Genomic DNA, 26,097 nt, shown 5'->3' on the forward strand with positions numbered 1-26,097 from the left:
ACAAATAAGCCAGGCTGGGCCAGATACCCAGAGATTTTGTTAGATTTTGTTAGATTTTGTTAGATTCTCCTTTTGTTAGATTTTGTTCTGTTCTCCTTCTCTCCTGTTGCATTACCAGGCAGAAGAAGAGAAGAGATAGACTCTATGTGCAGTCTGACCAGGTGGCACAGGGAAACTTGGGATGTACAGACCAGCATTTTGCAGACAGGAGACCACTTTGGCTCCACGCCACAGAAGCAGTACAATGTTGAAAGGACATGATGGAACATGTGGGGATAGTTTAACTCCAAAAGTTAGAGAGAATATGTCAGGCATGTGGCCCAAGATGAGGATGCCAATATGCTACAATGCAGACACAAGCTGTATTTTTTTATACTCCCATAGTATTCACTGCTAAGGAGCAATTACTTTGCAGGTTAACTTTTTTTTTTTTTTTTTTTTTTTTTTTTTTTTTTTTTTTTCTGTTTTAGACTCTTAGGTGACAGAAAAGAATATGAAGCCATCTACACTGACAGCTGGAGAAGACTCTATGATGTGGGTGGAAACAGCTTTACATGAGGAAGTGAGGAAATGATCCAGAGAGGCAGGATTAGTGGTAGCAGAGAGAACCCGTGGTATTTTAAGACTGTTCCCACTGAACAGGTAAACAGTTGTTTTACCACTGCAGGTAAAAAAGGCCTCCCAAGTTGCATAAGGCAGTGTTTGCACAGGACTGCAAAGCCAGATGGTCTGGATTTATCAGTCTATCCAGGTTTTGTTACTTAAAGGAGCATATTTGAAGCAGAGAATTCTATTTCATTGATCATACAGACAGTTTTTTGGTAGCAACTAAAGCATGACTAACTTGAAAAAGTGTGAACCTGGTTTTTGTATGTTATAAAATATCTAGAAAATTGAGAACAAGGACATGCAACTACAAATGACTTAGGAAAATGAAGATGAAGACTACTTATTATTGAAAAAGTAAAAATAGGGGTAGTAGAAAGGACACATAAAAGTATGGAAGATTTTCAATTTAATGAAAATGGCAATACAATTAATCACAAGATCAAGATGTGCTGTAGTATTTTTATATGCTTGTTTACAGAGACAGTAGTAAGGGATGATCTTTGCCTGAACTCTAGAGAGAAAAGTGGCATTTATGTTATGAAGAGATTTAAATTTTCTACAAACTGTGGGTGAATTTCACCATGAAGATTTAGTAAAGACTGTAGAGCTGGTTTTATTCAAAGAGAGAGCTGAGAGGAAAATGAGACTTTCTAACCATCTTTAACAAATCCCCAGAGCTCCCTTCCTTATTGAGTTGGTTTCTATGGAACAAGTGAGAAAATATTTTGCTTTATGATACAAGAGAAACTCAGAGTAAGAAGCTGATCAGCCAAAGAACAAACCACACCGTTTGATTTGAAAAAAAATCTCACCCTTCACATTTAAAAAAGTTTTGGTTAACTTTTAGATGTAGGAAAGACTCTGTGTAAGTAACAAAGAGATAATAATTAATAAATTGTGAAAAGAAAATGTTTCCATTATTTAGGGACTTTGTGTTTATATTCTCTTTGATAAGTTTCAGTCCAAAAATGATAACAAGAGGCTAATGTTGAATAAAGTAGCACTGAGAAAAAATACCATCTGCATGGAGATTGGACCCGTTATTTCACTTAAAGGGAATCTTTCTCACTCTAAGACAAACATAACAGGTGAATAGTTGGTACCTTATATTTAAAGACTGTTAAAACAGCCCATTATACTTTCTTCTCTTTGTTACTAAGTGGTAAAGGAGATTTTTTACTATGGTTTTATGAATTTTAATAAGAGACATGTATGAGTGTTAGGATGTTGCTTAAATTAGAGGGAATACTTTGCACTTTGGAAACCAAAACATCCTGTGTTGTTGTTTTTTTTTTTTCAGCAGAATACTGACCATAGCAAATTGGCTGCATTTATAGAGATATCTTGGCCATACTTGAATGAATTCTTTAGGAGCCACCAAACAGATTAGAGCCTGTTCCTTCTCACCTGTAACTGAATTATACCCCAAAAAGTGTAAACTACTGCCTAATTGGGTTTGGGCTGGCCAAACAGAATCCAGAAGATTAATACTTCATCTGCTAAGGTAATATGAGACATAGCCTTTTGCTGCTTATGGGTTACTCAAGGAGATTGTTTCATATGATTTTAGAAAGGGAAAAATGGGATAGACATTGCCACAGAAGCATGAAGGCAAATAAATACATTTTATTCTCGGGAGCAGTAAAGATGCTTCTGGCATCTATGGTCATACTGAAATATAATATACATTTATATAAGCATTAAAAAAAAATTAATTATGTATAGCTACTTCAGTGCTATTCCAGTGTGACTACACAAAATATATGTAATTTATAGACACATAATAGGTAAATACAGTTTACATGAAACATAAAACCACAATGGTTTTAGTTTTCATGCATGTCAAGTCTGTGTTTCTAGGATGTCACTACTGCAAAAGCAGACATTCTGTGGGGAAATCCTGTGACAACAAACTATACAGGAGAAAAAGACTGCTGCCTCCAAGGGCCTGACATTTGTTCTTTATTACCAGGCTACTCCACTTAATTTAGAGTGAATGTTGTCATGACTTATGGTATATAATATTCCCTCTCTATCTGAACTGCAGTCTTAGAAGATAACTTGTCATTGCTTTACTCCTGAGAACTTTCTGAACCTATAAAACCACCTGGGTGTATGAAATAGCTGAGTTTTCATTTTTCATCAGGTGCCAGTCAGAAAAGAAAGTAAAAGCACCAGTATGTCATCTTGAATTTTAAAAAGTGCTGTGCACACAACTTTTTATATTTGTTAACCCTAGATTAAAAAAAAAAAAAAAAAAAAAAAAAAAAAAAGCAGTAATGTCTTAAACTGGCATCATTAAACATCATAGTTTTGTGTTTTTACCTTGAAGTGGTGGGAATGATATCCTTAAAGAGTAACCAGCAGTTTACAGCAGGCAAACCAGTAAGGTAGAGCACAAGGGATCTTTTGTCCTCTTTATTAATTGCACCTTTCATTTTCTGTAACATCTTTTCTCAGTCTTGAAGAGTGATCTCTACTATTACTGAACATGGTTTATTTTTAAAAATTCTGGTTTTGTGAAGCTTACCTGAATATTAACCCATGGAAAACATAAATTAAATTTAGTAAATATGCTAAAAAAACATTTAAATCTGTCACACAACAGGCAGAAGTGTCTCAGAAGCATGTTAAAGCACTAAACTAGTTTATTCTGAAATGGAGTAATGTCTTATATTAGGTTAAAAATCTTGACCCTGAAACTCTTGCTGACCCAGGGAAAAAAGGTTTCTTAAATTATGAGTTGCAAACAAAATTATAGCTTTGCACACCAGATTATTGTGTATGAGGTCCATTGTAATAGAGAAATATGAACACCAAATCATTTGATCCCCCTAGCTGAAGGAAATGAGCAATGTGATCAAAATAATGTCTGAAAAAGCAAACATGAATTTTTATGAGATATCTGAAAGTAGGAAATAGCATTGTGAGGAAAAATATCACTACTTGCTACTTTAGTGTAATAGGTTTTGTCAGTTTCTGCCACTTTGACATGTAAATCCCTATCTGTTGAGTGAGTGCACACTTGTCTGTGTACTCCCTGGCACAAAAAAAGAAGGATCTCATTCCTTTAGAGAGGCATTTCTTACAGATGGATAGTGTAAAACCCACATTGGGATGCTTTCTGGCCACAACTCTAATAAGCAGAGAAAATTTACAGACCAACAAAAAGAGAGGACTCGGGAGTGCAAAGAAATATTTTCTTATATGACACCATCAAACTCATGTCAGAAAGTAAGTAAAAATGGTAGAAATTATAGATCAAAAATTATTTCTAGAGATAGTTTATCCTTAAAATCCTCAGAGGATTTTTGTCTTTGTTGCATTATAGAAACTACTGGTGTGGAACTATAGTCCAGCCTGCAAATATTCCTTTCCCTGGCAGATCTCAGATCTGTTATTCTCCAAGACAGCATTTCTCTAATCGTTACTGTAGAGAACAGCGTGTCTTGAAAGGCTCTTGGGGGAGTATATTTTACCTATTAATTAGTTAATTTTCATGTTACCAGTCTCCTTTTTGGCCTTTCACACAGGGGGAACAACTTGGCATAGTAGAGATCTGACATGATGGTGATAAGACTGAAGGTAGGTAAGCAGGCAAACAGATTTTTTCAATGTTTAGGGAAGCCGTCATTAAAAATGTTTCAATTTTAGTACATCAGTGTATTAAACTGGGGTCTGCCTTGCCAAAAAGGTTGATCACTAGTACTGAAAATGAAATACTTTAAAATTATTTTGAAGCATGGAAACCAATCTTGAGTGTCGAGGTACTCCAAAAAGTAATGTTTAGGCTGGAAGTCTTGAATCTGAGATTTTCTCTTGAAGTCTGTAAGTACTCATTAGAACTATATGTAAGGGATTTGCTTTAGAAATTTACTGGGGAACAGCAGATGCTGACAGTAGCCTTAAGCTGATAATTTAGAATGGACAAATGGAGAGCTTGACTATGCTTCTGGTCTACTTACAGACTCATCTCAGGCCTTCCTCACCAGACAATATGGCATTACCACACAGCAGTGACCCATTGCTCTCCTGGAGATGACAATTTACTGTCACCATCAGGTGTTGCCTCACTTAAGAAGCACAGGTAATTCCAAAATTTCTCTGTGATTCTGTATTTTATGGCTTTCTGAAGGTTAATCTGATCCCTGGTTTAAAACCAGGAAAATTACTTCACTGCCAAATTTTGCCTTTCATGCCATTCATTTTTCATTGGTATCATTGGAAATTCAAGGCAGTGCCACAAAGTAAGAAAATGCAAAACATTTCCTCTGGCTATTTAGATGGATAGGGACAAGCAATGACTAACAGCACTTTATTTGCAACACAACCAGAAGACCTAAAGGATAATACAGATTTTATAGCAGACTTTATACAGATTAACAGATTGTGGCAGCAGGCTTAATAGTGCAGTGCTTTTACTATTCATAGTGACAGTTTATGGATAGATTCATTGTAGGAATCCACATGGTTAATCATAAGACTGAGCTTGGTGGTGAGAAAATCCACTCCAGACCAGACTTTTTTTGCAGTCTGTGCTGTTGTGCTAAATTAGGGTTCCAGCTTGTGCTTCCATCCACACGTCTGATTGCCCACACTCCCTACTTATTGATTTGTACTCCAACTAATGTCTGGAGCAAACCAGCCAATTTATCAGGTGGAGAAACAGAGATGGAGGAAATTGGATCCTACCTTTATAGGCTGGGGCAACTCCACTCTCTCAAGCTACAGGGCATAAACCTTGGGTTATCCTTTGTCATAATTAGCTACTTAGCACAAATTAAAACAGCATAGCAAATCCCCCCAAAAAACTCCACAAAGTGAGTCTCTTGTTGTGATTTCTCCTGGGGCTGTATCTGAACAATGCAATTTGCTTTTAATTTCTGCACACTGCTGCTTCTGATTTTTACTAAGACAGCAAGAAAAGAAAAGACATAAGGCTGGAACTTTGCCTTACTTAACTTCTTTAGAGTGCTCAGGATTATGCAGGAAGAGAAAAAACAACCCTCAAGAATGCTGAAACCAGTGTTGTTTTCTTTCCAGATGTTTCTAAGATCATAACACTTGATTCTGGACAGAGCTCGAAGTCAGCAATGTTTTTTTCATTTCAGCTTATTTCCTGTATTCCAGTAATTTTACTTCTGATTCCAGTTAAGGCCAGAAAATACAGTTGTGTAATTTGCAAATATGAATTTAACTGTATTTTTTGTAACCCCACCATACAGTTTATCAATTGAATTCATGAAGTTTTTGTTGCACAGGTCAATGGGCCACCCCAACAATTTTGTCCATTTCTCACAGAAAAATTCCCTTCACCCTTTTTTTTAAAAAAAATATTTTATTATTTTATTTTTTGTGTGTGTGTGTTGCCTTTCTAACTCCTGATGCTGAAATATTCCTAAAATAAATAGCTAAGGCCAATGTAATCAGCCTAATCGGCCTGCATTAGGACTTTCATCTCCAAAGTAATCAACACCCTTTATTCCAGATTCCCATGGAACTGCTGGAAGTGTAGTTCCATTTCCAAACAATTCCTCAATTTGCAGTGTTGCTAGCAATACAGGGTGGCAAATTTCTCAGGCTACCCAGTTTATGTATTATACTCCAAAAGAGTTAGGGGTTGACTTCGACTTGCACAGTTATTAAAAATGTTTTCGACAAAGGTTTTTGAAAGAAATGCTTTGTACACCGACAATAAGAATTTTTTCAGGCATTATGCTTTATTTTTTATGTAGATCCTCTTTAATAAGGGACTCATTCTATTCAGCCATGCATGTAAAACACGTGTATAGTGTGATTAGAGATTTCTGTTTTCATTTAAAGTGTGTTCTGCCTGACCTTTTGACAGAAATAGCTATGTGACTCCATCTAAAAATACACCCTCTATATGAGTCTGAATTGCAGAATATATGGTGTCAGACAAAATAATATTTTCCCCTTAAGCCTTCACTTTGTGAATAAAAACTGGATAACAGTATATTGACGTGCTTGCTAGCAATCTCGGTCCTGATCAGGAGTTTTTTTTCTATGAATAAGGTGAAAAAAGAGAGTAGGATTCAGTGTTCTTTAAATAAAACACCAGTTCTAAGTATTTTAAAAGTGAGTAAAACTGGAAAAATCCTGATACATTCCTGCATTTACAGAAATGCTTGTCTTGAAAACATTCTCTGTTTAGACGTTCTCATCTCCTGAGAGATAAAGACTTCCATTTCTTAAAATTTTATCCTTTACAAAACAACATGAACTAAGAGAAAGCTACACATATTTTTCCTACCTGCAAAACATCCAAAAAACAGAAGAATATATATGGGGTATTTAATTTGAATTCTTTTTCCTTCTAATATTTCAAGCCAGTTTTGCTTTTTGTTTCTTTGGATTGTTTTTCAATGGTATTACAATTGATTTGGCTTAAGAACTTTTGGTGACTACTTCTTTATGGAAAATGGTAATTTTCCATTCTGTATTTACATGTGGATGTACTTTATGACTTTAGAACTATTTTAGAAGTCACTGAACACTGAAAAAAACTCTTTCAAAATGATCAGATTTAAGTGTGTTAAGATTCAACCTTAGTTCCTGTTTGAAGTGTGTTTTCTTTGAAAGCTGAATACCAGCTATTAGCAAACACCAGGAATAAAACACTTCTGTTGATATCAATTAACTGATGATTGAAAAGCTGTCTTAAGAGAAGAGAGCAGGTGATAATGGTCCTGGCAAAGTTACTCTTGGATCTGACTGTGAGACTGAGGTTATCAAGCAGGAGAGGACATGAAAATTCAGTTATGGCATCAGGTAAAAACCTGCTATTTATTTTTATAACAAAATAGGATCATATGAAGATCACATCTGGAACTTTAAGAAGTATTTTTTGTAACTTGAAAATTTTGGTTTTCTAGGGCTGTATCTTTTCAGAACATATTGAAAACTGGTGGTTTTATATTTTTATTAATACTTGAAAGAATTATGAGGTGTTTAAGCAAAGCTGTGAAAGTTTGTGTTCCAGTCACTGAAGCTGCATGAATATTCACTCTTTCCACAGAGGGTATATTCCAGTGTTCTAAATTTCACTTAAACGATCATCTGTAATGCAAAATGGCCCCTTTTAGTCATTATCTTAAAAAAATAAAGTTCAGCAAGTGACTGCTGACTTCTTGCCAGTATGCTCGTTACTATTGATATACTTTGCACTCCAGACCTACTGAGCTGTTTTTTTTTTGTCTATTTGTATTACAAGTTACCTTAAAATTGTACTTTCTTTCATGGATATTGATTTATTTAAATGCATTTAGCAATAGGCATCCAAAAAGATAAACCACTTCATTTTGTTATTGTTTTTAAAAATAGAGTTGAAAATGCATCTAAAGCTCCTTTGAATTGCATCTGGTTCAAAACTGCAGGAATTAAAAATCTGGCTATGCTCTCAGCAGTGATTGAAGTAGCTGAGTCCAAAGTAACATATCTGCAAAAGTGTTAGGGATAAGTAAAGCTCAGCTGTTCAGCATGAAACCAAAGAGCATCACAAGAGATGAGGTGGGAGCAGGATAAATGAAAAATTTAAAAATGCCTAGTTGTTCTTTTTGTTTGTTTATTTATTTGCTTGTTTTCTCCAAAAAGAGACTGTTTTTTAAAGCTTACAATCTGGAAAACTAACTTCCTGGCATTTAACTGTAATAGGCCTTGAACTTCATGTACCCATGCACCAAAGCTGCTGCAGCCCAAGCTGCAGAATGCCCTTGGGGAGTGCCAAGGGAAGATTGCACTGGTGGACCTGAGTTCTAACAGAAAGGCAGGGCTGACATTTAACCCAGAACATCCCTGGGTTTCCTTTGGGTATTACATCTTCATTTTACTTTGCAGCATATCCCACAGGCAGCCTTTACTCATCTTAAAGATCTTTTCCCAACCAAAATGATTCTGTGAAACAGGAAAGGATTGGCAAAGATCAGGAGGCTGGTATTTATGGAAGGGGCTATGGCTCTTTACCTTGTATGTGCCTTTCAGGCTTTCCTTCCATTTGCCCAATGCCCTGGTAGGATAAACCACGTGTTTAGGTCAGTGCTTGGCTCAGTCTGGTGGAAAAACTGAAAAATTCTTTCTATCCTTTAGGTTATCTTCTGAGTATATCTACCAGACCTTGCAAACAAGATATCTCTGACCACTCAATTAGAAATTACAGTTGTCAAGATTAGTTCCTGAATTTTTTTGTATAACAGGCCTCCAGGATATAGCCTAAACACTCACTCAGGCTGGAGGAATGGAGCACAGCACCCTGCCTCTTGCCATGCAAGCCTCTCAACATACAGCAAACACAGGGTGGCCAAGCAAGAGGAGGGTGGGTCTGTAATCCCAGCTGTTGTCCTTGTACTAAAGCTTTTGTGGCTGCTACAGAGTATGTGTCCTCTCCTAGCTGTCTAGTCTCATGCTTAGGTGAGATGAAATGTGCCAGTGGTGTTCCCTGTAGAAGCAACACAGGATCCTGAGCTCTGAGCCAGCCTGAGTTGGGCTTTTAAGCTCCCAAGAAGAGTCAGAGCTCAGACATGTTCTGCTGGTTAGTGCACTGGGTTTTGGACATCCCTCGTGTGGTACTGGACCTTCTTTCCCTGGGAAACTTGAGAAACCTCAGTTCCAGGCTTTGGGTTTTGGCTTATCACCCCCCAGAAATACACCAGACCTGGAGCCTGACAAACTCCTTGGCTTTAAATTCAGGATGTTTTGACTCAGTACTCAAACTGCCCAGGCTGTTGACATGACATAGCTAAGCTGTTAGATGGTAACAAAGTGAATATAATCTTATTGTGAGTTACGCTGGGTATAAATCACAATGACAGAAACCATTTGTTTACCAAAAAACAGTGATGAAAAAGATAACAGAAAACTTCACAAAAAGTTGCTGATTTGATGAATATCTTTGGGAGGAAGGGGGAAAATCACTACCATATCAGCACTGGAGAAGTAAACCAAGACAGTTTGATTAATAGAAAAATATTACCTGAATAACTGCAGACATAACATGAATTTTTATAATTCTGAAGTTTCATAAAATACAAGCCAGAAAATTAGAAATATGTGGTATTTGTTTCTTTAATAAAAGTCTGAATGAAGAATATTCAGAGCAAGTCAGTTAAGTTTTGAGTAAGAGTGAAAATAAGAGGCAGTCATATTATTAGATTTGAGAAAGTTAACATTTTTAACATAAAATGTGTTAAAAGTTAAGTAATTCTCTACATAATTAAGCAGGACTTACTGATAAATTAGCTTGCTTGACCAAAAATATCTCTGTGGCAATGATAAATTATTATTTTTAGCCCATCACTTCCTGTCTCGAAAAATTGCATTAAACAGCAAAAAATACAGAAAGCAAAGCATATTGGGAATTTTTCTCATACATTTTAATAGCAAAACCTTTTTACTGGATATCTTGGCCTGTCTGAGTTTTTTTCTTTGCTAAAGAATACAAATAACTTTCATTAGCTAAATTTATAAGATTATGGGGCTCATCTGAATTGGTTTCTGTGAACAAATTGGTAAGCTGGAAATAAATTAGTGACATTTTTTAAGTGATAAATTCTGTTTTAGGAATAAAAAGTTTTACGATAGAACAACTAGTTTTGCTTGTAGTTAAATAAAGAAAACATAGTTGCTTAGAAGCTAACTGCTTTAAATATAGCCATATTCTTAGACCTGTGTAATATAAGTCTATCTTTAGATAATGAGTAGTGACAGGATTCTGAATACTTCATTCCCACATCTGTTTGCTGGTACCATGGATTGCACACCACCTGCATACCTGGTGACTTCCAACTCCTAACCATGGTTTAGTATGAAATGGGGCACAAATAGAGACATGTGCACTATTAGTAACAACTGAGAAAGATGGAAAAGCTGCACATCAAATTCTGTAAAACACATGCAAAAATTGGTGTGAGTAACACCTGGGGGAAAAATGAATAAATTTACTACCTTTTTTGAGAATCTCATCAATGGTCAATACACCTGGAGAAGGCTAATTAGCCAGCACCTGCTTCTGCTGCTGGTTGTCTGAAATTATTGTGTTTCTCAGAACCCTAAACCTACTAAAACTTTACTTGTCATGGCTCTAGGTTGACTCTTGTGGCTGTCACTACAGATCTTGCTTTACTATCTCACAACCATTAAGACTATTCCAGACATTTACCTGGTGTGACCAGAGGTTGCTTTTCTCAGTCTTTCCTGGTATGTCTGTAAACCTATGATGACATTTAGTACCAAGATAACATCCACAGTCCCCTGCCACACATATGTGATACATGCTTAAAACTGTTTCCACAGGTATTGCTATGGTATTACAAGCTCTTGAAGAATACTAATAACTATTTAAATTTGATTTTAGATTTTTAAGTTGTATGTATAAAGATGGACTGGCTGGATACTTTGTGATACAGTTTATTGGTTGCATAGCAAGCACTTTTATTCACCAAGAACACTGTATTTTTTTCTAGATTGTTTTGGCACAGGACAAACCATCAAGTTTAATCACCTGGAAAATTTTAGGTAGGATGCTCAAGAATTTGAGCATAATATGTAAGTGTCATAGTTGGAAACAATTTTTTTTAACGTCGCATACTGGGGCTAAAAATGGGTGGAGTTAAAGCGGTAGGATGCTCTAGTCAAAAGTCCAAACCAGCCATAATTAATAGCAAGAGTATGTATTCAAAGAATAAACTCTGTTTATGATAATTTCACCACTCTCAATCACTTCCGTATGCTGTATGACACCTGGGGTAGCTGTTGTTTTACCATGGACCTGCTTGCTTTTGACATAGCTATGAAAGCCATGACAGGTATTTGAGAAGTACATCAGTATTTTTTTATACAATTCAAAACATTTTTATGTATGCTTGGTTTTGGAAAGAGGATGTGTATGGTAGAGGGCTTAGCAGTGGCAAACAGCCTGTGAACTCAGTCTATGTGGGAAGTTCAGACTTAAGCCAACAAGAGGTCCCTGGTGAAGAAAAGCACGGCTGGAAATCCAGCATGAAATGCAAAGCACTTGCAACCTCTACCTCCCCTGGGAACTGTGTGTGTGGGTATCTGAAAGCACAGTTGGCTCTGCTTGAAAAGGTTGCTTGGAGCTTAATTCTGCCATGAGATATTGGTATCTGGCTCTGATTGCAGTCAGTGGGAGTCCTCTGTATGCATCTGAGGGCACAGTATGACCCAACCTGCTTGTTTTCACTCAATATATTTTTATGCTATGGCACTGCTGAGTAGGGACCATCTCAAACAATCATTCATTTTAAAGACCATCCGTAAAGAAAACTATTCTTGTGTTTTCTTTCATTCTCTGAGTGGTGTTTAGCCTTCTTTCATTACTTCCATTCCTGTTGATTTATTAAGCTCAGATCACAGTCTATGAAAATTAAAACTTCAATCTGAAAGAAAAAATAATGAAGTAGATAGTGTAAGTACAAGACAATAGCACAAGCAGCTACTGATAGACATGGTATATTTTAATTTTTGTCCATCTTCTCAAACATAGAGAACAGTTAAATTAAAAATGTGGAGAGATTTTTCTTCGAGCCACATTGAGCAATCGTCTGAAATTCAAGCCATACTATATTCCTTAAGAAGATAATATCAGTGATGAAGTATTTGTATTAGGAGTAAATAGTTCCTGTAAAATAATAAACCGATTTAATGGGCCAAATGATAAGATGTTTCTCATGGATATGCCAGAGGCAGAAATTATTTTGTTAGGATTGGAGTCCTAACTTGAAATTCCTATGGTAAAACTCCAGAAGGCTTGAGGCTGATGGCAGTCTTGTGATTACTGTGATGGAAACTGAAGTGTGACAGTAAAAGCTGAATGCTCCACATCCTGTTTAAATATTCTTTAGGATGGGTAATGCTGAAAGTACTCAAAGCTTGTGATTGCAGGATCACTGTGTTTACAGCTGAGGCTACTGCAGGGCAAGGCTCCTTTGGGCAGAAGCATTACAGTCTTAGCCCGTGTATGAGAATGATTTATGAAATATTTTTTGTTAAATTTAAATATTCAAGTTCCTCCTTTTGTTTTGAGTTCATGAACTCCTTTTTTTTTCCGAGGTATACAGAGCACAAGATCCTCTTTTATCTCTTCTTTGCCACAGAACCAGTTACCTTCTCTGGAGCCTGACCAGAAGGAGCCTCCACCTGATAGCTTTGCCCAAGCTTCAATTTTCTGTTGCCTGAGTTTGTTATTGCACATTTGAACTGTCTTCTCTTGTCTTAAAGCTTTCTGAAAAATTATTTTTCTGAAAGCTTTCTTAGGGGTGCCCAGTTTCAGGAGTCATGGCCATTTAAAACTAGATAGAGATGACTCTCTAATATTAGTTGATAGAATACTTAAATATGCTGTTGCTGTAACAGGAACTTAGTATGACACCAGGATTTGTTGTGCTATAGGGCAAGAATTAGGCTGCATGTAGTCCACAGAAAAGGAGTATCTGTGTGTCTGCCCACCTCTGTCATTGGAGCACAATCAACAAGCTAAGGTTCCTGTTGGGAAACTGTCTGGAAGAAAACAGACATGTGAGCAATCCTGACTCTTTAGCTTTAGCTAGAGTAAACTAAGGGCCTTGAGACCCAGTTGCAAGGTTACTGAAAGATGAGCTATGGGAAAAAGATAAGGGAGCTGGCAGTAGAAAAGAAGAAATAACAGGATAATGAGGAAGCCAGCAGAAGATCTGTGAGAACAGAATTTGTGGCCAAGATATAGCCACCTGCAAGATATCGTTATATTAACAAGGGCTCTATATAAAGCGAGTGCCCACTGTTAATAAATGACTTCACTTCAACCATATTGGTGACTGCGTGTCATCCTTTAAGCCTCCGCGGATTTTTTCCCACAGGTTCCAGAGAGGGATGTCCATACAAGAGACAGAGACCAAGAGTTAGGAACCTTTAATTAAAAAAGGCTTTCTCTGTATATAATGCACTGATGCCTTGTGAACAAGGAAAGCTGGTCTTGATGAGCTGCTATCTCTTCTTTACTCCAGTATCACTTGTTCCTATATACACCAGATTCCCGATTTACAAGGAGGCAGGGGGCTGTTTGCTCTGAAGAATCAAAATCCTGTGTTGCTTCCAAAATTCTGAGATTACCCCACAGTTCTACTGCTTGCAGTCTGGAAAATGTCCTCCAGTCCTTCTCCCTGAAGAGCAGGTGTCACATCCAAGGGAGACGTAACCCTCCATCAGATTATGGATGGAGGGTTAATTGTGTCAAGGACTGCTTGCAATGCAGATGTCCAGTGATCCCCCACTCTGTATCAAGGCAAGGTAGAGCTGCCACAGGATTTTCCTGTCTTATTACCCAGCTGAAAAATGCTCTAAATGATCTTACCTTTAACACTTTGGTGACCTGATGGGCAAAGAGAAAGGAGGAAGACTCGGTTTGTAGAGGGAAGAGCTGGACAACCGGGTCTGACCTTGTAGCTGATCCTATTTTGAAGAGGTGATTAGACTTGAGATATTCTGAGGTCCCTTCCAGCTTTAATTATCAAATGGTCTTACAAGGACAGTACTCCAAATATCTTTTCAGCTGACTGAGCTTTCAGGCAGTTGCAGAAAAAGTCAGTATGTTAATGTTCAGATACCAGGTTTTTCCAAAGAGAGCTCAAAATCTCATATAAGTGAAAGTATTTTTTTGTAAAAATCCCATCAAAACAGAAAGGTGTCATCTTTGCTGTGAGATTTTTATAATTTTAATTTCCTATTATCTGTACCATAATACTGAGCAGAATTCAGTTCTATTTGCTCTGTCTCCTTGGAAGCATTCATCTCTGAAAGGTGGAAGTTCACACCAAGCATGAAAGGAGATTTAGCATGAGAAGTAGATTTTGGTACAAAAATTACATGGTCTTCATGAATTTTTCCTTTGCTTTGGAAATCCCCAGTAACTAGTGAATTGAATGTTACAATGACAATAAAAATATCATGTCAAAGAAATTAAGATCCTGGACTAAAAAAAAAAAAAAAAAAAAAAGCCCAAAATAAGAGTGCATACAGACTTTTCCTATGGAGTGCATTCTGCAAATTAGGTTTCTTTTCTTAATTTTAATTTTCTTTCTGATTTTGTTACTTTCCAGTTGCAGAAAGCATTGTTAGAGCCTTGATGAATACAGGAAAAGGAAAATTAACATGTTTCTTTGGAGGAAATGCAAATATTTTAGTTGCAAACTGGCTTATCTAGAAGTGTCATCAAGTTCATCAGTAATTTAAAAAAGAAGTCTTAGTCTCTGAGGAAGTCTTATTGTGGGAATCAAAGATTCTTCTGAAATTTTTTTACTGTCTTCCAATCTCTCTTACTATAAAGTTACAGATGAGAAAAAGTTGAAAAAAATACTGTGAAAAGAAGTTGAAGAATTCAAAATAGATATGAAGGATAAATATGTCTTTTGTGTATTAGTAAAAGAAGAGAGAAGGACAACATTATTTATTCCCAGTTTTTAAAACATGAGATCCAAAGTATAAAACCACAAAGAACTTAAGGCAGTATCAACTCACATTTTCATCTTGAACTTTGTTTTCTCAGAATGACATTCTTACAACTAACAAAATTGCCCATGAGATAGATAAAAAGCAGATCATGACACTTATTCTAACAATTTATTATCTCATGGGGGTGCACTATGTCTTTGCTATTAAGTTACCTTTCTCAGTTTCTCTTTTATTTATTTATTTATTTATTTATCATTTTAAAATGCTCTGACACTTCTGGTTTTTTGTTTAGGGAAACAACTCACAAAGATACGTACAATCCCACAAGAATAAGTAAAGTGTTGGCTGAAAAAAGCTTCATTATCAATAGAATCTGTGAGTGTTACATCATCTGAGAATACAGAGTAAGTGCCTTTTCAGCTTCACATTCCTGGTATGTTTCCATTAAAATTCCCTAAATGTTTTATCAAGGTTTGTGCATTTTCTATGTGACTGGGCATGCACAATCTATTTTCATTGTAAATCAGCTTAAAAAACCTCTCATATCACTGCTTAGCACTTTTGTGATGGGCTCAGTTGTGTCTCACTGGCAGTGTTAAGTGTGTATATAACATAATGTTATCATTTAGCAGTAAAAGCTTTCTGTTCAGGCAAAGGCACTAGGGCACCATCAAGATCTGTATTCCAATAAATATATCAATTTTAATGGCTCATACCCCAGCAGCTGTTGGGGGTATTACATGGAGGGCTAAGGCACAGGATACAAACTCTGCTTGGTTGATCATTGCCTGGAAGAAGAGAGACTTCTTTTCTTTGGAGATTGCAGTGTCTGAAGGTTATGTTAATTGTTTAATCTGTTTTGACAAAAATCTGATTAAGTAATTGAGTCAGATTGGATGCACATTTGGGGAAATTTTATTAAACTTGATCTCTAGTCTAGTGAAAACGTTCCACCTGCTTTTCTTTGCATAGCTGGGATACTTGATCAGTGATTGTATTGAGCTTTCAGATCAGAACCATGCAAGGCTTCTAGGAGAGAGAAGAAATATAGTGTGTCTCCAGAGAAATGCATTCTACCTTTGAGGTTAAGACTTCAAAAAAGTCCTTGGATTCAGCATGTTCACATGTGGTGGTTGGTGATTTTTCTCCCTACAATACATCTGAGGTCTTCTGGGGGTCTGATGAAGATCGATGATCTGTTACGTCCTTTCACCAAGTAGGTTTTGAATTTCTACAGACCAGCTTACCTGAAAAGAAAAAAATGCCATTCTTATTCATTGCCACAACAGCAACTATACACATTAGTGTTATAAATGCTTTTCCATTGATCACTGCACCTGACAACATAACAGTATAACTTCCTTTTCATGCTTTCATTTTTTTTCTTTTCCCATTAGCACTGATAATTGTTACCTTTGCAGAGATTAATGGAATTCCATTCCTCCAATTAATATATTCGTCATACTAACGGTATATATGTTTCTGAATTTTAATAGTACTTGAATTAAAAAGACATTTCTTGTTCAAAGATCTACTCAGACATCTTTTTTTGGGTATTATTTCCCCTTGATTCATCCCTGCTATATATTTTGAATGATACAACTTGAAAGCTTGTATTTGAAAGGCATAACTATATTGTGACGTTTATATCAAACTATTACAATTCATAAGTGGAAATTATATTATTTTTAAATGTCAACACAATGCAGTCAGTCTGGATTTTTAACACAGTTAAAGTTAAGTGGTTTTTTATCACAGTTAAGTGGTTTTTTAATTTTCCCTCTCAGTGATTCTACAGCTAGGAAGTATGCAATTATTTCATTAATTAAGAGATTCAGAAAAGGCTATGTGGCTTTTTCTGAACACTAGCTCTTCATTCTTAGCAGTCATATCATAAGAAATGAAGTATCATAGAAGAGTTTCATCCCAGAACATTCTCATTAATGAGAACTCTTTCGTAAGTGGTCATGGGAGCAGCAGCAAGGTTTTACAATTCCCCATTCAAATTACCTAACTTTTGTTTGAAAAAAAAAAAACTATGAGGATTGGAAATAATCAGAAGCAGAAGTGGTAGTAAGGAACAACATTTTTGCTCTTCTTAATTTATTTTGTTTGTTTGTTTGTTTTTCCAGTTCTCTTTCTTGGGTATGGACATGAGGACAAAGTTTCCTTACACTCTGCTGTGTTTATGGCAGAGATGGGAGCAATGCTTTAAGTGACGTTGTCCAGTTCCAGTTTCTGAGACAGTTAACAAATACTTAAACTTTTAGCCAAAACATCAGTCAATTAGGATGATGTATTCCATTTCAGATATTTGCCTAAGCAAAAAAGCACCCCTGTGTCAAGCAGCAGAGCAGATGAAATGCATTGTTCTACCACATTGTCTTTGAAGTGCTCCAGCTCCATATCTAGAACTGAACAGGAATCTAAATTAACTCTGTCATTACCTCCATATCTTTATATAGGAAGTAAGAAGTATTTATTCCTGTTATAGCTCATCCAAAAAAATGGATACTTTATTTGTTTTCTCCTTGAAACTAATGCAGTGGAGGTTGATTGTGATTATGTTTTTATTGGTATAAATAGTTGATTTCTGTGCCTCATCCAGAATCCTGATAATATAATAGTATACTTTTCAGAAGTATGAATTCCTGCAGGACAGGAAAAATATTTTCATTTCTTAAACTTTTTTTCTGATCATTGATCTGTCACTTCTTAAAAGTAAAGAAATTAAAATAAACCACAACTGTGAAAAGCTACTCTGGGCCTGAAAAAAATACTGCAGTAGCTTCAGCCTCTAGGAAAATAGAAGGTGAACCACCTATTGAAGGGATCCTGCAATTGAAAAGTAGAGACTGTTTTCTTCCAGTGTTTGAAAACAATCAAAGTCTTGTCATCAAGTTAACTCAGTGACACTAAACCTCTTCAGGGAGGTTTAATTTCCAAGGCTGAGAAGATAAAGAAGGGGCAGAATGTCAGGACCATCATTTCCACAGTTCAAGAGCTCAGTTGAGGTTGTCAGGGAGATAAGTCTGTGGATGGGTAGGAAACTACAATTATCGTTAGGGCTCTTGTGGAATACAGAACCTGGTTAGCCCTGCCCAGAAGGTTAACAGCTTGTTCAGCCTCTTTAGATCCACAAACATGAATGAACTTGTGTCATTGCTGCTGAATGGGTTTTACAAAATTAATTTTTAAAAAATGAATTGCATTCAGTATGATTGATGCTGTGGTGCAAAGAAAGGATGAGGAATGGACGGAGTAATTTGCTTTCACTCGCAGAAAAATAGAGCTGCACTGAAAATCTATCAGGGGAAAATTAAAGAAAGGCTGAAATAAGCACCCATGTTAGTCTTCTTCAGTAGCAATACTGAAACTGAAAATGTGAAGGCTTTGAAAATTTGAAATGCTAATGAATAATAGGAAAGAATAACCAGTTAAATTTAATTTTGATATTGTATGTAAAATGATGTTCTATCAATAGAATAGACCAAGAGACAATTTTTCTTTTCATTTGTATCACAAGATTGCTTCCTTTCATTCTACAAAAATGTGCTCTTTTGTTACACCTTAGCAGGCATACTTACTGTGATGCAAATATTGATCTCTATCCCATTTGATCTATATTTTAGTGAACTTCATAGGTTTTGCAGTTGGGTCTTAGTTACATTCATAAGAAATATTCTGCATACAAGAGGGGAAATCTGAATCTGTTGCCTCAGTGATTTTACTGCATACATCTGCTACCACGGAAGATCTAAATAGATTGCATTTTTAATTTGTCATGAATCAAAGATGAAAACTAAGCATGAAAATTATTTTCATGTATTTGAAGATTGATATTAAAAAACAGAGGCCTTCATTTCTCTTGAGAAGGCAGTGATGGCTGTCTTCAGTATGAAAAGGAATAACAAATTCTTCTTCCATCAGTTTACTTAAATTATTTTCATTTAAAATTATATTAATTAGCAGGCTTTGTTAAGCACATGGCAGTCTGCCTATTTCCTTGCTAAAGTAAATGGATGTTTAAAATTGAAAGCACAGGGCTTAATTCCAAAAGGAGGGACCAGATCCAGTGAACCACTTGAACTGGCTCTGCAGAGGCTGTTGTGTGACAAGGCTGAAGCTGCTTTACCCACTCTGGAAGAGAAAACTGCATGCTGCTCCCAAGCTCCTTATTGCAACAGTGAAGAGAACAGAATAATATGCAAACCCCTCACCGTATTTGAGTAGGAAGCTGCTGAAACCTGTGCAGAGTCATTTCAAGGCAGGCAAATGGAAGCAGAGCTCAAGGCACGTTCTGCAATGTCATCCCTTTCATGATGTGGATGCCTCTGGTGCCTTTGGGTCCAAAAGTCAGACCTCCATTTGAAAACACGTATCTATAATTTTTCTTCCAAAAGAGTCAAATCTCTCTCCTAGCCTGAAGGAAGAAGATCATCTAGTTCCAACCCCCTTTTGAGGACAGAATTCCTACTAGATCAGGTTGCTTAAACCCCACCAAGCCTGGCCTTGAACTCTTCCAGGGATGGGGCATCTACAGCCTCCCTGGGTAATCTGTTCTAGTGTCTCAGCACCCTCACAGTAAGGAATTTCTTAATATTTAAATTGTGTCCCCTTGTCCTGTCCCTACATAATCTGCTAAAAAGTTCCTCCACAGATTTCTTGTAGGTCCCCTTCAGGTACTGGAAAGCTGCTCTAAGATCTCCCTAGAGCCTCTTCTTCTTCAGGCTGGACAAGCCCAACTATCTCAGCCTGTCTTCATAGGAGAGATGCTCCAGCCTGCTGATCATCTTTGTGGCCCTCCTCTGGTCTTGCTCCAAGACACAGTACTCCAGGTAATAGCTGCATATTTATTCTAGCCTAGCCTCTTATTTAGAGCAGTCACTCTAAAAGTGCTTCAGGTTTCGATGATTCAGACCCACAGTTACAGCCTAGGCTCTTTTGGTAGGTGAAGCCAATTTAAGGTGCCTTAAGAGAGCAGAAGAGAGAAGAAAATAACTACAGACAAGAACACTAATGCTTATCAGACATCTCACAGAGAATAATGTCTTGGGTTTTAGACTGTTATCTGTCATTAACCATCCAAGGTAAGGAAAAGTCTTGGTCTTAAGTGCTGTTAAGTGTTAGGATACTTGCAGGTGAGAAGTACATTTGGATCTTCATAGGCAAAACAAAGTGTCCAGTTCCTTCATAAGTATCATAATGACTAATTATGTGTGTCTTGAGAACCCCAATAGATCAAGTCTCCTGAAAGATGAAGGAGCATGTAGTCTTAGCAGAAATCAGACATGCCTAGATCCAGTTCAGAAATAAAACTTGGAGACTGAAAGTTCCTATTTTTCATGCTTTTTTTTATTAGAGGAAAACCTAGGATCTTTGGGATTAGGCCATGGGGAGTTCTGGTGAAAATTCTAGATATGTGTTTTATAGATAAGCCAGATGCAGTGTTGCTACACAACATTTGATAACAAAGAAAAAAATACGTCAAAAACTGGACAGTTATAAAATTTATTTTACAGTCTCTTTCTGAAGTATTTATTTATTTATTGCTACACATATCCATGTGGACACACAGAGTAGTGCATTTAACACATTGCACATATGGTCTTAGATTTATTGTAGCACAATAATTCTCATAGCAGTTTCTGGATGTTATTAACAGTATGAAATATAAGGGGAAACGGTACAAAAGTGTCTTTCAAGTTTGCTTTAAGCAACACTAGTTTTGATCTGTGATTTTTCATAGTAAAAAAAGTTGCTAATGCAGCAACTACGTATCCTCAGAATTAACTTCATATCAATGTGTTTTCCCATTGACATTAATGGGACAGCGAATGCATGTTAGATCAAGGACAGCTGTGTATGTGCAGAATCAGTGCTCTGTGTATTTATCTTTGCTCCCTTGATAATAATTAAGATTAATAATTGACTTCAGAACACGTTTCTATTTCATGGGTGTTTTGGCGTTTACCTGAGGTGTGTCTTCATTAATTGTAAACTTAAATGTGGTATGAAGTGTATTTCATATTCTCCAGTGCTTTAAATTATTGCCCTTTTCATGAATTAGCATTTTTTTTTTGGTGTGTGTGTGTGCTTGTGCTTTCAACGTGTCTCAATATAGGAGATATTTTGGAAAACTCTTAGAAAAACACTCAGTGATAGATAATAGAATGCTTAATAACCAAATAAGAGATTCTTCTTCCCTATCCATCACATTAAGGTGCCTGCATAAACCAGATCAGACTTCCAAACTTACCTTGGATGTTCCCTTTCTTTGAACTGCCTCACAGACAGGGACTTGTAGCTCCTTGTTCATTTTGGTATTTACCCATGAACGTAACTGCTCAAGTTTTGAAGTTACTGATCTCAACCTGTACTACCAGTTGGCAAAGACCTTAGCTATACCAATTTGTAAATGGACAGAAAAGAAGCAATTGAATCTCTTGCAGGAGACTTGAAAAATTTTCTCAGAGGTGCCATCTATCAGGAAGTTCCTTAGTTAATAGGATGGTGACTGATGGTTTACTTTGACCCAGTTTTGTTTATTATAGGACACACAAAGTAGTGAAGAAAAACTCAAAGCATAAGTTGAACACTACCCAATGAGCAAGTTCTTTTTTCCCTTTTCTCTGTTCTAATGTGCTCCATGGTATATGACAGAATAGTAGGTAGACAGATTGTGTTGGTCAGGTTGATTTATAGCATTGTTAACTGCTCTTTTTCTGTTTATCAAGAAAGTTTCAATTGAACTTGTTCAGTGAATGTTCTTGTAGTTGAGCAAGTCCTGTACAAGCTGTGCTTGACTGGTATTTAATGGTTTGGAGGACTGTGTCCCAAATGCTGAAATAACTTTTTTTTTTTTTTTTTTTTTTTTTATGCCTGGGGGTCTAAACTTTCTTTCTCACTCAAGCTCAAAGCTACACTTGTACACTTGACCATTTGCAGTCTTGCCCTTCAATAAACATGAGACATTTACCACTGCAAACACTGTCAGTCCTATTAATTCACCACGTCTTTCAGAATTCAGCAATAAATTGGATTCTGGAGCTGTTTCTGTCCATAGCATTACCCTTATCCTAACCATCTTTTCTCTGATTAGTATTCATACCACTGTGTTAAATCTGCAAGTCCAAATCAGTTAATCAACCTGCTGGAGAACTCGTTATAAAGCCCTGTGGACCTTGCTGTCTGAAGCAGTATAAAGACATTTCTATCCAGGTTCAAGAAGCATGTTCTGCCAGAGGTGAAAGTCATATGTAAAGTTAGTCATGGGTCACAGTGATGGCATAATGCTGAAGCTTAGAGTTAGCTTATTCCTAGGGTGTGAGGAAGTGTGTTTGCAACTTGGCTTACTCATATGTTCTTTAAAGCTTTTTTGTCTCACCAGGAAGACTGGAGAGCAGTCAGGGTAGCTGGGGGTACAATGAGATGCAGAGGAGGTATTTGGAGGAAAAGGACCGTAGAACATTACTAATTCCTAAATTCTTCAAATCTGATGACATCAGGAAATGTGCTGTTGCCAGAAGCTTAACTTCTCATTGTACTGATGGGACTGGAAAAGCCTACATAACTGAAAGATGATGCTTACATAAATCCATGAACAGAAATCTCCTGTTTAACTTCATATAATGGTGATTTTGTAATGATTAAGACCAGCTTTAGGGTTGGCAAAAGAGTTTGGATTCAGAAAAACAGCATCTGATGAACTGGCTTATCGCTGTTTTCTGCAGAGGTCACCAAGCTGAGGTAAGTGTGGTGGAAAACAAGGCCAGTGTTGTCTGGTGAAAAAGGTGATGTACTGGGATCACTGTGTCATGGTCATATTGCAGGCTGCTCAAGAAAACATAAGCATGGGGAATTGTTTTCGTTCTAGGTCAGGGACTTCACTCCTTGTGGAGTTGTCTGCTTTTGTCCTCTTAGCAGAGAAGTTCTGTTACTTGGAGGTTGTTGCTCTTTGTAAATTCTCCCTTTTGGAGAGAACCATGCAAAGTTTTGCTGTTTAAAAGTTAACTGTGGCTTAACATTCATTAATTTGCTCCTAAGGTAGAAAGAGGCAAATAACAAGTATAAATTGTCTTGTTGCGTGGTTATGTTCCATTTTAGTGGGAACTGGAAGCACTCAGTGCCTTGCTGGATCAGTAGTTTAATATCTGCAAATGGGATAGACAGTGAGCCAAGTGGAGTGTATCCTGTTCATCAAGGCAATTTCAGCAACATTGAGCAGTCCTAGGCTGAGAACTATTTTTCCAGGGGAAAGAAGTCAGTCCCATCGCTGACCCATTTTACACAAGGGTGGGCCAGACCTTCTGAGAAGAACTTTCTGAGTGCAAGGATCTTGCAAGGTAGGAAACGGACAAAAATTTCTTAGTTCTTTTTGTCTGCCTCATCTGAAGTGAAATACTGCCTACTGAGTAAATGATTTGTCAGTGACATTAGTGTATGAAATTTGTATAAAAAAGCTAGTACAGAAATGCAACTTGCCAGTTCCTTGGCTTGATCCTGTTGTTTGTGTACAAGAAAGATTCTTGGAGTAGTATGAGATCATGTCTTTTGACTGAGAACTCGACAGATCCACAAACTGCTTACACAGATTTGCCTTTAGACTGCTTATTTGAATGGTTTTATTTAAAAGTCAAGAGCTCATTAATAAAGAGATTAATAATTTCACTTCAAAGAAGTTATTTGGGAATGTTTTATTTTGGAAAAAAAATCTGCTTCACGTAATGTCCCAAAAGTATCAAATGAGAGTTACACTGCCATGACAGTGTAATGACACAAACCTTGTGTCATTAGGTGTTCTTCCAAACTGTATAATTCTGAAGTGTGAAAAGGCTAATCCGATATGCATTCTAGTTTTTTAATACATAAGTATTTTGATACTGGAGCATTACAGATCTCTCAGAGAAAAACCATTATCCAATATTTATGCAAAGCTACATGGATATTCTGTCATCCCTCTGCAAGCTTATTTCATGTTGCTGGACCTTATGCAGCGATAATACCCAGACAGCACTCACTTGTATAATTTACAGAGAGATTATGTATTCCCTAAATTGGGTGGACTGCAGGCAGGGTAAGGATGCTGCTAGGGAAATAAAGACAAAATGGGCTTTCTCTTTTGTTCCCTTGCTAGATTTTTAATAAAAAATGCATTACTCCTGGTATTTAAATAAATTAAGTGGCAGCTGTAAGAGATCACTTTTGTAACACTCAGCAAGGTGTTTGATATTTGCAGGCATAAAAGTTTTAGAATATCCATTAAAAACATGAAAAATTAATGTGATACTTTGTGATCCAGGTCAAGCAAAGTTTGAGGGGAGCTGTAAAACCTGTTACTAGACCAGCTGGTATAATGAGAAAATACAGAAAATTTAAGAGGCATGAAAGCATTTCAAATTTTTGAAATATAAGGTGTCAACCTTCAAATGCTAAGTATTGGTGGAAAATATTTGCTCAGAATGTAACTTGCTTATATTCAATTAGACACTCTGAGAAAAAAGCTTGTTATCATCAGTTAAAGGAATATAGCAAGGGGAGAGCCCAGGTGGTGCTGACAGGGAGAGAAGATGAAATTATTTTTCCTATGTACACTCAGTGGTTAGTTTGAAATTGAAAAGGGAAAAGAGAAAATCACAGTCTGACACAAAAGAAGAATTTTTTTTTGTGCGTCTTCAATTTTTAATGTTCAGGGCATTTAGACATTTGCCTTTCTGTGCAGTACAACCAAACTAGAACACAGGTTACCCTTTCTGTATCTTACCGTGCAATAATAATACCATATTTGGATATATCAAAATAGATATTTTTAAGCAGAAAAAGCTGTCATCTTTGATATGGTTAAAAAGAGCTTATGAACTTCCAGAGGCTATGCACATTTGACATACACATTTCTAGGGACTAGAAGAATCAATGATACAGAGGATTACAGGGTTAAAAAAATAATTGTCAATCAGTTTTATTAAAGACCCGTGTACTGGATGTATGCCAGATAAAATTTAGCTCTCCCTAGAGTTGCTGAAGAAGAGATTTTAGAAACTGCATACTATCCGAGTTGTTTTTTTAAACTCATCAATAAACTCATCAATTCCATTGGGTTTTCTAGATGAGAAATATAATAGTCCTGTAGAAAACCAAAACTCTTTCCACCCAGTAGAACTTTCTTCTAAAGTGAACTTTCAAGTTGTTCTGTGTGACACCAAGTGAAGAAACCAATGGCTCAAAGTTGGGTCAAGAAGGTACAAAAACTAGATGTGTTTCATTAACTATTTTGTGTATTGACAGTTTTGAAAACCAAAAAAAGAGTTTTACTACCCACCTTATCCCCCGTTTATTTTTTACAAGTCTACAAGTCACATAAATGTAAGCTCAAGGATATGTGTCACTGTCCATTATATTGTCACAAAGCTGTTTGGGATCTGTATGCATGTAAGTAAAGGGAGATTATTATTATGTTATTTTACATGGGGGTGGAAGAAGGTTCATCAGTAAGCAGTACTTCTAAAGGAAGAGAATGTCCCGAGGGATTGGCTCAGCAAAGAAGGATTTAAGCCTTAATCATGTCCACATTCTCCTCCTATGGATCTAATAATTTGTCTGATGTATTGAAGTTAGAGTTTTAAGGAAAAAGGAGCAATAGCTGAGAACTGTCTGAATTTTCAGCTCAGCCTAGAAACTTCCCTCCAAGTGTCTAGGGAAGTTATGCTCAGCACAGATGGAGTGGTGATATACTGGGCTGGGGGAGCTGCCCAGGCTGTTTGTTCTTCCAAGTATTTGATTTTGTGAATAGCAATAAAGCCTTTCTCATTGACCTCTGAAGGATTAATTTCTTAATTTACCACTCAGTAGCAAAGAAGCCTGCAGAAAAAAATTAATTGGTGTGTGTATAATGAATTGCAGTGTTTATAGTTTGTATAAGGCACAAACCCCGTAATCTGCTGATTGCAGTTGAATTTGAGAAGTGCTAATTCATGAGCTTTGACATTCCAATTATTTTGTTATTAATGCATTCTGCATCCACCTGTAGTG

The 26,097-nt window shown here is 36.7% G+C and overlaps 1 long non-coding RNA gene across 1 annotated transcript in view; it reads left to right on the forward strand.

Moving 5' to 3' along the window:
* Positions 1-474: 474 nt before the first annotated feature.
* The window catches only part of LOC139793679 (uncharacterized), a 28,912-nt gene continuing 3,289 nt past the window's right edge, over positions 475-26,097 (forward strand). Inside the window, exons 1-2 of the long non-coding RNA XR_011724713.1 lie at positions 475-642; positions 4,577-4,696. This is a non-coding gene — a long non-coding RNA (uncharacterized lncRNA). The remainder of the gene's footprint in view (positions 643-4,576; positions 4,697-26,097) is intronic.

The sequence above is a fragment of the Heliangelus exortis genome, chromosome 2 (assembly GCF_036169615.1).
Source record: "Heliangelus exortis chromosome 2, bHelExo1.hap1, whole genome shotgun sequence".
NCBI classification, from domain to species: domain Eukaryota; kingdom Metazoa; phylum Chordata; class Aves; order Apodiformes; family Trochilidae; genus Heliangelus; species Heliangelus exortis.